General features: G+C 36.4%; 1 pseudogene; it reads left to right on the top strand.

The window, feature by feature from the left end:
* Nucleotides 1–6,606: 6,606 nt before the first annotated feature.
* LOC134382520 (cytochrome P450 2C18-like) overlaps nt 6,607–14,212 on the top strand; it is a 28,500-nt pseudogene continuing 20,894 nt past the window's right edge.

Raw genomic sequence — 14,212 nt, 5'->3', positions numbered from 1 at the left:
GTCTGTCCTCATACTTGGAAAGTTTTCTGCTATTATTTCAATGAAAATCTTCTCAATGCCTTTTCCTTTGTCCTCCCTTTCATTAATACCCTTCATTCAGATGATTGTGTGTTATCAGCTCTCTCTTAGATTTTCTTCATTCTTTAAAATTCTTTTTTGTTTTTTATCTGCCTGAGTTCTTTCAAACTACCATATGATCCTTCAGTCCCACTACTGTGTACACATTAAGAGAATTGGAAATCCCCATGTTGAAGGGATACTTGCCCTCCCATGTTTATCACAGCTATATTTCAATAGCCAATGTAAGGAAACAAACTAAATGTCCATTGATGGACATATAAGGAAGATGTGCTATATACACACAATGGAATATTACTTGGCTTTAAAAAGTAATGAATTTCTGTGATTTGCAGGAAAATAAATGATCCTGGAGAAAATTCTGCTAAATATAACAACCGAGATGTAAAAGAAGAAATACCACAGATTTTCACTCCCAACTGGGAGCTGAATCCATAAGTAAACAAATTATCTACAAAGAGAGTCTGAGAGAGAGAAAGAAAGAAACAACAATCACGATAATAAATCGAACTTTTAGAAGGAGAGAAAAGACCTGCAGTTATTAGAGGTGGAAATGGGGAGGGGAATGAAAAGAGAGGGGATAACGAGATATTGGATAACAGATGTAAAGTATGATTATGTATTTTGATGATGAATAGGCTAACTATCCTGTTCTTACCATCACACATCATGAAATATTGAAATTCAACTTTGAATCCCACATGTGTGTATAATAAATTATCATGGTAAATAATTAAATATAAATTACAACATTAAGAAAAACATATGCCAGGAAAACTTCTAAGGTAATGTAGTAATATGGGCAATTGACTGGATTTGATTGCAATGATTACAGAAGAGGAAATCGAGATGGTTGTTAAACATATGAAATAGCTTAAAAATAAGAAGTATAAATTAAAACTATATTGTATTTCTTTAAACCTTCTTGATAGGCAAATAAAAACTTTTAATATGTGGCAAAGCTTTGGGCAAAGAGGCAGTCTTGTACATTTTTCTAATATCCTACTATCAATGTCATTGATTTCTGCTGTAGTTCTTATTATTTCTTTTTTTGTACTTACTTCGAACTTAATTAGCTCTTTCTTTGGACTTAATCACCTCTTCATTTTTAAGTTTCTTATGGTGTATCTTTAGATGTTGATTTTATGTACTTCTTCTTCTCTAATGCATGTGTTCAATGCTGTTAATTTTCCATTAAGCAAAGCTTTGCTCCAGAAATCTCTACCACTCAACACCCAGCATGAATCTACTTTTACATTTGCTGACATTTATTAACTCCAAGAAGCATCTTCTGCTTTTACTTACCACAGTATCACACAGAACATTAAAAGAGGGAAGAGTGTTTTGATATTTCAAATGATTCTGGTGGCTGGATAATTCATAGAAAATATTGTATCTACGGAAGAGTGGACTGACTTGTTGCAGTAAAATTTAGTGCTTGTAGCAAAGTTTCATGACATTGTATTTAGCAATGATTTCTTGCATATGACACCAAAAGCACAGGATACAAAAGAAAAACTATATTCATTGCCCTACACCAAAATGAACTTTGTGCATCAAAGTGAAATAAGAGTGCAGTGAAGTGAAAAGGCAACCATAGAACGGCCGAAGATATTTGCAAATCATGTAAATTATTATTTATTAAAAAATGGAGAAGGGATTGAATAAACCTTTCCCCAAAGAAGATATAGAGTGATCAATAAACCCACGGAAAGAAGCACAACATGAATAATCATGAAAATAATTCAGATCGTAATGCAGCCACATACCACCTTCTACTCATTAAGGGGCTGTTGCAGGAAAAAAAAACTAGAAAATCATGAGTGTGGATGAGAATATGGAGAAAGTGGAAGACTTGTGCACTGCTGTTGAAAGTGAAATATGATGCAGTCACTATGAAAAGTAGTATAGTGCTTTCTCAAAAAATTATAAGAGAATCATTTTATGACCCAGCAATTCCACTTCTTGGCACATAGTCAAAGGAAATGAAAGCAGGGTATTAATGAGACATTTATACACCCATGTTCATGGCAGCATTATTCATAACAAAAAGGTGGAAGCATTCTAAATGTTCATTGAAGAAGGAATGAGTAAACAAAGTGTGACACATACATATAACGGAATGTTATTCAGGTTTAAAAAGAAAGAAATTGTGACACATCCTACAACATGGATGAAACTTGATGACATTATGTGAAGGGAAATAAGCCAGTCACACACCCACAAAAATACTGTATGGTTCCACTTATATAAGACACCTAGTGTAGGGACACTCATAGAGAAAGTCTGTCCATTACTGTCTGATGCTTCTCAGGGACAGGCAGAAGTTGAGAATGGGAAGTTATTATTTAATCATACAAAGTTCAGTTCTACAAGATGAAAACAGTTCTGGAGACTTCTTTGCAAGATGCAAATAGTTCTCACGGTGGTTGCATAATAATGTGAATGTACTGAACTATACATGGATAATGGTTGAAATAATAAATTTTATGTTAGGTAAATCTTACCACAATTAAAAAATACTAGTTACATTCCAAAAAATTACTATTTATATTGTCATGATAGTGCAATAGAAAGAGAATAAATTAAATAATATTTATTTAATAAAGCTTTCCTGAAAGCTATAATACAATTGAGATGCAGGAGAGTACTAGTGAAATCACTCATGGGGCATGTGTTCGCTGAAAATCTGTGCACTCAGAGATTTCACTACTTATAGTTCTTTTTAAAGCAATCCTCTCCAGAGTCTGCCTCATGATATGACTCTCCGGTGACTTCCGTAAACTGTTTTCTTGTATTTGATGATTATAGCTCATGGATGAGTGAAATGAATGACGGTAATGGTGCAAGAAATTGGAGCAGAAAGTAGCAGTACTGTGGTAGAGGTAGGTGCACTACCAATGAAGCAGTATGGTGTTATTTGAAGTGAGCTTGAATTCACTCTAGATATATGTTGCAAGCGCTAGGGAAAAAGCAAAAAATATGTAAGGAATAGGTTAAGGAAGATGAGACAATGGAATCATATAACATGTGCAATTCAAATCACAGAAGGCAGGAAAAGAGTTGAAAATGAAAACAGAAACAAAGAATGAGAGCAAAGGGTAAAAAACAGCAACAAATAAATGGTAGATATTAAACCAACTATATCAAAATGAGTTTAAACCTCACTGAATATACCAGTTAAAAGACAGACACTGTCAGAGTAGTTCAGAAAACAAGACCCTGCTAATGTATGGTTTTTACACGAAACCCAGTTGAAATGTAAATTCACATATGTTAAAAGTAAAGGAATGGAGAAACATATACCATGCTAACACTAACCAAAAGAAAGGTGGAGAGCTACATATGCATCACACAAATCCATCTTCAGAACAAGGAAATTTACTAGGTCTATACATACAATGTAATCCAAATCAAAATAAAGGATAGTTCTTTTTCAGATATTGATAATATGATTATAAATTTTATGTGGAGAGGAAAATAACCTAGAATAGCTAATATTGAAGGAAAATAACAAACTCAGAGACCTGAATCAACATGGCACAATCTCAAGACTTATTATAAAGCTACAGTAATCCAGATTATCTGCCATTTTTGAAAAAAATAAGCAGATCAATTAATGGAAGAGAATAGAGCCTGAAATACATCCACACGAATATAGTTAACAAATCTTCGAAAAAGAAGCAAATTGGGAAAGGGTGGGTTTTTCAACAAATGCTGCTGGATCTGGATTCTCACTTTCACTAAAATATCATTTGCTGCCAATGACTTAGGGGAAAGGGAGGGATGAATAGTCAGAGCAGAGAGGATTTTGGGGGCAGTGAAACTATTCTGTATAATACTACAATGGTGGGTGCATGTCATTATACATTGCTCAACACCCAGAGTATGCAAGCTATAAACTTTGGTTAATGATAATGTATCAATGTTGATTCATCAATTGTAACTAATGAACCTCATTGGTGAGAGTTGTTGATTGTGGGAGAGGCTATGGGTTGGTGTGAGGGTGGGTTCTGGGGCTCTGTGTACTTCCCAGTGATGTTTGCTGTGAACCTAAAACTGCCTTTAAAAATCTATTAATTGGAAAGAAAAACTTGCTCTAATTCACAGCCCTAGCCAGAATGGTGTTTGCATTAGTCTTTGACTAAAAAGGATTTAATATTTTTAACATCATGATTATTTGGACTGAGATCAGAATTCTATGGGATGGATGTGAGATATGACTGAACTGGGAGCAGTAAACCAGCATTTTAAGACCAATCTTGTAGTGATGCATTGGTGAGACTTTTGTCACCCAGTGTCCAACTGCTCATTCCTAAAGAACAAAGTAAAGATTAGACTAGATGACATCAGAAATCTCTTCTATCTTTAAATTATTTATGATTATTTTATTCTATAAAAAGAAAGGTCCAGGCAGGAGCCACAGCTCAACAGAAGGGAGGAGAAGTAGAACAGAGACACCTATATCTCAAGGAATGAAATCATTGCTCTAGAGAGAACAACTGAGCTTATTTTATCCAAAATTAGGTGGATTGTTTAACTTAGAGTTAACAGCTATGTGAGTCAGTCAGCAATTACTGCTGCTCTTTGCTGTGGATGAAGGTTCATGAAGTCTTGGACTCACTCAAGTCCAAAGGGTTATAAAGTCAAACTTTTTTGACCCTCATTTTAGTCAAGTGGTGCAGTAATTATTAACTAACTTAAGGTTTATTTTGAAAGATGCTGATTAGGCTTAATCCAGAAATACTGAAGTACAGAACACAATCAGTAAACTTGGGTGAACCTGGTTGAACTGAGTGCTTTTCTGGAGGGGACGGTTCAAGAGGAAGGGGACACGGGTTCTTATCTCAGCTGTATCACCTGCAGTCTGTGTGGCCTTGACAAAGACCGTGAGTCTCCAAGACCCAGTGTCCTTACCCATAAAATGGTAACTATTTTACTGTTGGCAAAGGGAAGCCAGAGAATCAAAAGCGATATGGTGGATGTGAAAATTCTCCATATATCTGTAAATTGTCAGAATCCATATAAACATGACCAATAAAACATGGTGTAACCATGTCCCAATTTTTTATAATTAAATAGCTTGGAAATAATTGTACTAGTTTTGTAAAGATAGTAATGTAGAATACAATACACACTCTATTTTACACAACATGCTTTTGCACAAGTATCATCATTAATGATCTCCTAAAGTATATATTCCAGTTGTATTTAGATCCTCATAAACACCAAGTTTCATCTACAGTTCAAGTCTGCAAATTATGATTGTTCTGTGCTGTGGATTCATTAAATGATTTCCCTACCTCCCCTCCTCTATTGAATCCACAACATCGTTCTGTCTATAACTTCCCTTCCTTGATGTGTATTACCAATTACTGTTATTTCTCACAATGGCAGACCAAGAATGATTGTTGTGAGTAGCTGTGTTTGGAGGCAACTAGGAGGTGGGATACTCCATCCTTACTCAAACCCTCCCCGTGAAATTCTCTTGGAATGCCTCTTTCCTCAGTTACACTAGGCGGATTTCATGTCTGCAATGATAGAAAGAGGGAATTATATCTTTTATTTCTTTTCTTGAGCATTTCTGACCTGTTACCCTTGGAATGAAATAAGGGGCTTCTATTGAATGTGAAGCCTGTTGCTTTATGAAGTGAGTCAGTGAGATGCACATTCAGAGTAACTAATGGTTTGGGGGTTTGGTTTTGCTAAAATTCTTCTTGAGGTAGCTGTGGTGTAAGCCACAGTGCAACACAAGGAGCATCAAATGATCTCAGTTCAGATCCTATTTCTGCCACCTGTGAGCTGTGTGACACTGACAGGTCTCCTCTTCTCCCGGTCTCCCTTTTGCCATTTTAAAAATAAAGTAATATCTGACTTCAGTTGTTTTGATTTTAGATTTACTGGTGAAAGGTGTGTAAATTTATTACCTAATATCTTCATATGTATTTGGTCACTTAAGATGGATGAGTTATGTTATTTACTTTATATTCTAGGCAACTGTAATGTTAGAAGAATATACTAAACATTTGAAAGGCTTCCGTTGTCAAGGACAATGTCTCCTATTATTTGGTATAGCATTACAATGCACATTTTTTATATACAAGGCACTGAAAACACTGATTACCCTTCAAGTTATAAATCCCCAACTGGTCACTCATCTGAGAATCCAGAATTCTGTGTCATTTTCTTATGTAAAGCAACTTATAATAGAGGTTCTCAATCATGTCTGCACATTGGAACTATCTGGGTTTGGGGCCTTTTAAGTTTGCTTATCAATTACTGATATGTGAGTTCCAGCTCAGTATGGTTAAGCCAGAATGTCTAGGTTGAGCACTGATAAGGACAACAAGACTAAACCATATTCTATTTTTATCTCTTATCGAATCAAGGTCCACTCAGCAGCGTGCAAGTGGATCTAGCTTACTGCTCTCTTTATGTGCCAAAGAGGCACGTACTAAGTTAGAAGAGAGTGTTATAAAGGCTTTGGATTGCAAGCACACAGTGTTGTAATAAGAAAAGAAGGCATCAATGGATCCAGTTGTGGTTCTTGTGCTCTGTCTCTCCTGGTTGCTTCTGCTTTCATTCTGGAGACAGAGCTCTGTGAGAAGGAAGCTCCCACCTGGCCCCACTCCCCTGCCAATTATTGGAAATAACCTGTATTTAGGTGTTAAGAACAAGAAAACATCCTTCAACAATGTAAGTACACTTTATGGTTCTGCAGTGTCTTGCAAAGGGTAAGTACATTTACATATATTTTTAAGCAAAATACATTTTTGGAAGCACACTATTATATCATTGTAAAGGATATTACTCCCAACAAATACTGATGTTTCTTTCACCAACGTGGTATTGTCAGAAATAGCAGAGTGACATAATACATTCTGTGAGCTGAGAGGCATTTTGGTCTTTGTATGGTAGAAGTAAAATTCCAAAGTGGCAAACTTTGGGAGTGCTGCTTTCCTTCTTTGTTTTATAGCCATTTGTTATGATTTTTTTTTCTGAAGTTAAATATCAAGGGAAGTTTGTGATTAGAGATTTCACTCAAAAAGTCATCTATTATATGAGTCATGTGTTTTATTCAGTATAGCCATGAAAATTGAACTGCTCTGAAGAAGCAATTTGTATGTGACGTCAAGGAAATAGCTCAGGACTCAGAACCAGCTTAAGTGAATGAATTGGTGGTATCAGGATTCTTTTCAGTTCTGCACAAAGCAGCTGTCTTTGGCCAAAAATGCTGGAGGATGTTAGAAATTGTTCTTCCAGGAGACGCTGCACGTCCTGGTGCTGCCCGTGTGGTGCTCACTCTTTCTGTGCTAGTAAAACCAGCAGGTCCCAGAGTGGGCTGGGAATCAGAATCACCTGGAGTGACTTTATAAGTGTTCCTCACAGGAATACTGAGTCAGGATCCCTATGGGAAGAGGTTTACAGAGGATTCTGAAGCCATCCGCTGTGCATTAGTCTCAACAAAATGTGTGACACTGATGAGTTGTTCAAGCATCCCATATTGAATGAGCAGATGTTCAAATTTGAGTCTTCTGTATATAAGTGTGCGACATCTAAAATGAATTTGGACTTCTTTGACCTCAGTTTCTCTGTTTGTAAAACAGGGCAAATAATCCGGCTGAATGTATTGGTGTGAAGATTAATTGTAATCTGTATACCAATTGACAGGGCATTGTGTGGCACATCATAGGCCATCCATAAGTGGCAGCTACAACAGTCACCTTTCTATTTATGAATGAATTTGAGAAATATTGGAGGCTGTATGTGGCAAATAAAGATAGAAAAATTACAATGAATATCTCAGCCTGAATCAGGCACAGTATATTGACCAATTAGTGTCTTGCTTTGCTATTATCTGCCTCTCCTTTTCTAGTTCTCAAAAGTCTATGGCCCTGTGTTCACTGTGTATTTTGGCATGAAGCCCATTGTGGTGTTGCATGGATATGAAGCAGTGTAGGAAGCCCTGACTGATATGGGAGAGGAGATTTCTGGAAGAGGCAGCCTCCCAGTGGTTGAAAGAGTTAGTAAAGGGCATGGTAAGTGTGCATGTGCCTGTGTCAGTATTGGCAATGGAGGCAGAAGGACTTAAAACACAGAATCAATCATCTCCTCAAGCAGACCTTGGCCCAACCATGTAGCTGCCAAGTGTCAGTTCACTCTTCCTTGCCTGGGATATCCCTCCTAGTTTCTGCTCCCTGTCTCTTAGGAATCATTTTAAGCATTGGAAAGAGATTGAAGGAGACCCGGCGCTTTTCGCTCATGACCCGGCGCAATTTTGGGATGGGGAAGAGAAGCATCGAGGACCGTGTTCAAGAGGAAGCCCGCTGCCTTGTGGAGGAGCTGAGAAAAACCAACGGTGGGTGCCTCATTGCTCTGTAGTGCTGACTTTAACGGACTGCTCTCTCCTGCAGTGACATCCTTGGAAACATCTCAGGAGCAGCTAGATCTTTCATTACAGGCAGTGGTGGTCAGCCCTCACGTGGAGGAGGGCTTCTTTGAAGCAGAGACTAAGGGAGCTTTTGTGTATCTGTATTGTGTGTGCGGGTACACTTGTATGTAGAGTGTGGTTTAATCGTATTTTCTTCTGAACTTTGTTTCTTTGTCTTCAAATCAGAAATCATAAAGTAAGTTTGATTTAATTTTTGAAAAAATTAATGAGAACTGTTTTCCCTGTAGCAAGCATGTGAGTTACCTATTCCAGAATATTTCACCAGAAAATACTTGGAGACCAGACATGGTATGAATGACCCCATCACACCCTTATGTATCTGGAACAAAGTCACATATTATTTCATTCAATTGGGCTATATTTGTACCACCAGCATGACTGACATATCTGGGGGTTTCTTTCAGGGTGGTGCCTGTTCTGTCCAGTAATGATGCCATTTTAGGGTTTCTTTCAGGGTGGTGCCTGTTCTGTCCAGTAATGATGCCATTTTAGGGTTTTAATTGCTTAGGCATGTCTCACCACAATTCTCATCAGTTATTATTTCTCTGTAAACACCACGCTATTTAAAAGCAGCGAGCACTAATTTTTCTTGTTATCCACTACTTACTGTACTGATTTATTTATCTGCAGCAAATATATGCTAGAACAGAATTCTCTAAAACATACATATGGAAATTTTAAAAAACAGATTTATTCAACTAGATTTTTACTATTATCAATTACTCTTTATTCTGTCTTCCATAAAAGTAGCTTGGCTCTGTTTTCAATTTTCCATATCTCTTTGCCTAATGTTTAGTGAATTTGGAGTTAGAAATTTGTGGTAATTAATTTCCTCCCACTGCCAACTCTACTCAAGTATAAAGTGTTTGTCATAATGAATCTGATTATCAGCTTGGTTTTCAAATTCCCTTGTTTTTGAGTTTTCTTTTCCAAATGAAGTGAAAGGAAAGACTAAAAATCAGATCTTACTCATGAATCACACACACACACACACACACACACACACACACACACACACACACACACACACACACACAGGTACATAAACACACACTCCCCCAAACATCTCCAATTAACCTCCTACCTAGTGGCTAAAATAAAACATTTCTCAAAACTCAAAGCCTTGATATTTTTAAAGAAACCTGGTATAGAAGTTGGTAACTCACCAGATTTCCTGCTGTTCAATGCCCTACCATTTATTCAGAACACTTTTGATTCAAGTCACCCTTACTAAGGCTCCATGTTGTGATTTTGGGAGCTCTTTGTGTATGCAGTTCTTTGATCATTTGAATATAAGAAACCCATTTTATAGACTAGGCATGAAAAAAAAAAAAACCAAAAAAAACACCTCACTTTCCTATAACTTAATTTCTTAACCTGTAAAAGGATAGATTTGGCCTAACTGATGGACAAAAATTTGCTAAAACATACCGTTCTTTTGATGTTAATGCAGAATAAAATCCCATCATCCACAAAAGGGTAGCTTTACTAAATAAATTAAATTTGGATGACAATTGGAATTTAAGGAAATTTAGTTCCTAAAGAAGGGAATGCATTTTCTTTTCTTTTCTTTTTTTTTTTTTTACATTGAAATGATAAATAAGAAGACTCCATTTATCACTTTAGTTTTTAAATTTTCCCTACCTGGAATTTAAACTTTAAATATAAGTTTCACATTTCTTTTTTTAGACAAACAAATCCATCTTATACTTACTGTTCATTTATATGAGTTTTTCTTCTCATTTAACATGGATGCATACTGCTTTTCATTCTTGTTCCTTTAAATTCACAAATTTAGACACAGTCTCTCTCTACTTAGTTCTTCTTTATTGGCTCAACATATGATTCTTTCAGCTATTCAGTATATGTAAATAGTTTTCAGGTCCTCAAGTATTCTTTCTCTTTTTATCTCAAAGCTTTATGGTCTACAGACATTGCAGACAGATGCGATTCTGCTTTGAAAACTTGAATTACTAGGTTTTAAAAAACTTTTTTATTTCTTCCAAAATAACAGACACCTTGGGTTAAAAGGGTGTAAATAAAGGCAGGAAATGTGAATTGAGCATTTGAAATATCATTATTTAACTAATGAGATTCTAATCGTCAAATGAGTTTTTTATTATTATTATTTTTTTTCAAAAGATGACCGGTAAGGGGATCTTAACCCTTGACTTGGTGTTGTCAGCACCACACTCTCCCAGGTGAGCTAACCAGTCATCTCTATGTAGGATGTGAACCCATGGCCTTGGTGTTATCAGCACCACCTTCTCCCGAGTGAGTCACTGGCTGGCCCCTAACTGAGGTTTAAGGTACACGTGATGTGTTGATTTTATGCATGCTGAATTCTTTTTTGCTCTTCAGAGAATTTATAGGTAAGGAAATTTCTAAATTACCTTTACTTTTAATATAGTCAAAATATTCACATGTACATTTCTGTATTGTTGTCATTTTTTTAGCTTCACCATGTGATCCCCCTTTTATCCTGGGCTGTGCTCCCTGCAATGTGATCTGCTCCATTATTTTCCAGAATCATTTTGATTATAAAGATCAGAATTTTCTGAACTTGACGGAGAAATTTCGTGAAAACATGAGGATTCAAAGTTCCCTGTGGATCCGGGTGAGGTCAAAACACTTTCTTCCTGAGAAACCACTAGTGCTCTTTTTTACTGACAGGTCCAAAATTCTATATACACCTTGCTGTGGAGTGAGTGTTTGCATACCACAGTCCTGCCTGAGCCTGATGGAGTGCACATCAGGGAAAGATGCCCAAGACACATTTTTACTCATAGGAAAACGAGTGGACAAATACGGGCTTTCTTTCAAGCCCATTAGATCCTTGACCTGCAGTTTTTCTACTAAACCAGCAAAGCCATTTCTACAAAGTACTTTGTTGACTTTCCAAAGGATGCCCATATCACTCAATGGACATCCAGTCCCTTTTTGAAGGCCTCTATTACTCACAAGGCTTGTTGTACAATGAACACTTAGAGAACTCTTTGTCATACTATTTGGCAGAAATATTCTGATTTAGTAAGAGAATATGTCCTTCAAGGTGGGAGAATGATGGTGACCATAGAAGCTGCCAGGAAACACTGAGTAGGGCTGGGGTGTTTTATGCTTCAGCTGGAATCGTAGATGACAAGGTAACTGCGTTGGGAATGACAAAATAACTTGTTTTATCTGTATGAACCTTAAACAAAGATCACAATTTTCCCTGGGCTGAATTGGCATGCCTTTCACTTTGTCTAAATACTCATTATGTGCTCTTAGAAAAGTCACTCTACTGCATTGATGCATCATAGTTCAGTGTCAAGATATATTTGACCCCCCCCCCCCAGTTCTAAAATAATGGTTTTATTTCTGAGGCTGCTTGATAGAAGGAAAAACAACAAGGTCTCGCTTTATGCTCTAGAGAAGGTTGGGCAATCTCCCTTAAGCTCTGTTGTCATCTATAAAATACTAACCATAAACATTCACATCATTTTATATTTTTAGGTTGTAGGGCAGAATTAATGCAAAAAATGAGGAAATTGATATAAAGATGTTTTTATACTATAAAAATGATGTCTGAGTCTAGAAAACAGTTATATCTTTGGTCTTCTATCATAATTTTCACCCTCAGATTGTTCCATAGGCAAAGAGAATTGCTCATGTATATACAATGTAAACTACCCTTTGAATATGGACCCCACATTATTTTCTTTTTATATTTTTTATTTATTTTATTTTTTATTTTTTTACGTAGTAAATTGCAATTTTATTATTCATTTATTTATTTTTAATCTCATTTTATTTTGTCAATATAGAATGTTGTTGATTATTTGGGCCAATTATCGAAACCTCCCTCCCTCCTCCCTCTCTCCCCTACCTCCTAACAATGTCCTTTCTGTTTGCTTGTTGTATCAACTTCAAGGAATTGTAACTGTTGTGACTTCTTCTGTCGCCTGCTCCCCTGGTTGTTTGTGTATTTATTTATTTATTTATTATTAGCTCTCACAAATAAGTAACAACATGTGATATTTCTCTTTCTGTGCCTGACCTGTTTCACTTAATATAATTCTCTCTAGGTCCATCCATGTCTTTGTAAATGGCAGTATTTCATTCTTTTTTATAGCAGAGTAGTATTCCATAGTGTACATATACCACATTTTCCATAACCACTCATCTGATGATGGACATTTGGGCTGGTTCCAACTCTTAGGTATTGTAAAGAGTGCCACAGTGAACATTGGGGAATAGGTATACCTTCAACTTGATGATTTCCTTTCCTCTGGGTATATTCCTAGCAGTGGGATAGCTGGGTCATATGGTAGATCTATCTGCAATTGTTTGAGGAACCTCTATACCATTTTCCATAGAGGCTGCACCATTTTGCAGTCCCACCGACAATGTATGAGAGTTCCTTTTTCTCTGCAACCTTGCCAGCATTTATTGTTCACAGTCTTTTGGATATTAGCCATGCTAACTTGGGTGAGATGGTATCTCAGTGTGGTTTTGATTTGCACTTCCCGAATGCTGAGTGATGTTGAGCATTGTTTCATATGTCTGTTATCCATTCATTTGTCTTCCTTTGAGAAATGCCTATTTAGCTCTTTCCCCCTTTATAAAATTGGGTTGCTCGTTTTTTTCTGGTAAAGCTGATTCAGTTCCTTGTATATTCTGAACATTAATCCTTTGTCAGATATATATTTTGCAAATATTTTCTCCCACTCTGTTGGTTGTCTTTTAACTCCGTTAATTGTTTCTTTTGCTATGCAGAAGCTTTTAGTTTAATATAACCCCATTTGTTTATTTTGTTTATTTTTCCTTTGGTTTCCTGCTTTTGGGGTCATATTCATGAAGTCTGTGTTCAGACTTGCTGAAGTGTTTCTCCTATGTTTTCCTAGAGAAGTTTTATTGTTTCAGGGTGTATATTTAATTCTTTATTCCATTTTGAGTTGTCTTTATTATATGGTGAGAGGTATGGTTCTAGTTTCATTTTCCTTCTTAGTGATATCCAGTTATCCCAGCAGCATTTCCTGAAGAGGCACTCTAATCCCCAGCGTATATGCTTGGTTTCTTTGTCAAAGATCAGATTAATGTAGGTGTGTGGGTTGATTTCTAGATTCTCTATTCTATCCCATTCATCAGTGCATCTGTTTTTATGCCAGTACCATGCTGCTTTGGTTTAATAGCTTTGTAGTATAGTTTAAAGTCAGGTCGTGTAATGCCTCTAGCTCTATTTCCCCCCCCCCCCACTCAGAATTGCTTTGACTATGCATGGTCTTTTGTTATTCTATTTGTGCCTGGATAGGTTTTTCCATTTCTGAGATAAACATCATTGGAATTTTAATGGGGATTTCATTTAATTTGTATATCACTTTGCGTAGTAGGGACAATGTCACAATGTTGATTCTTCCAATCCAAGAGCATGGGATATCTTTCCACCTTCTTGTGTCCTCTTTAATTTCTCTCAGCAGTGGTTTGTAGTTCTCATTATAGAGATTTTTCATATCCCTGGTTAACTGAATTCCTAAGTATTTTATTTCTTTGGTGGCTATTGTAAATGGGCAAGATTTCTTGATTTCTCTTTCTGCATGTTTACTGTTAGAGAATAGAAATGCTACTGATTTTTGTGTGTTGATTTTGTATCCTGCTACTTTGCTGAAATCATTTATCAACTCCAGGAATTTTTTTGCAGAG

The sequence above is a fragment of the Cynocephalus volans genome, chromosome 7 (assembly GCF_027409185.1).
Source record: "Cynocephalus volans isolate mCynVol1 chromosome 7, mCynVol1.pri, whole genome shotgun sequence".
NCBI lineage: Eukaryota > Metazoa > Chordata > Mammalia > Dermoptera > Cynocephalidae > Cynocephalus > Cynocephalus volans.
This window is presented reverse-complemented; position numbering and strand designations above follow the sequence as displayed.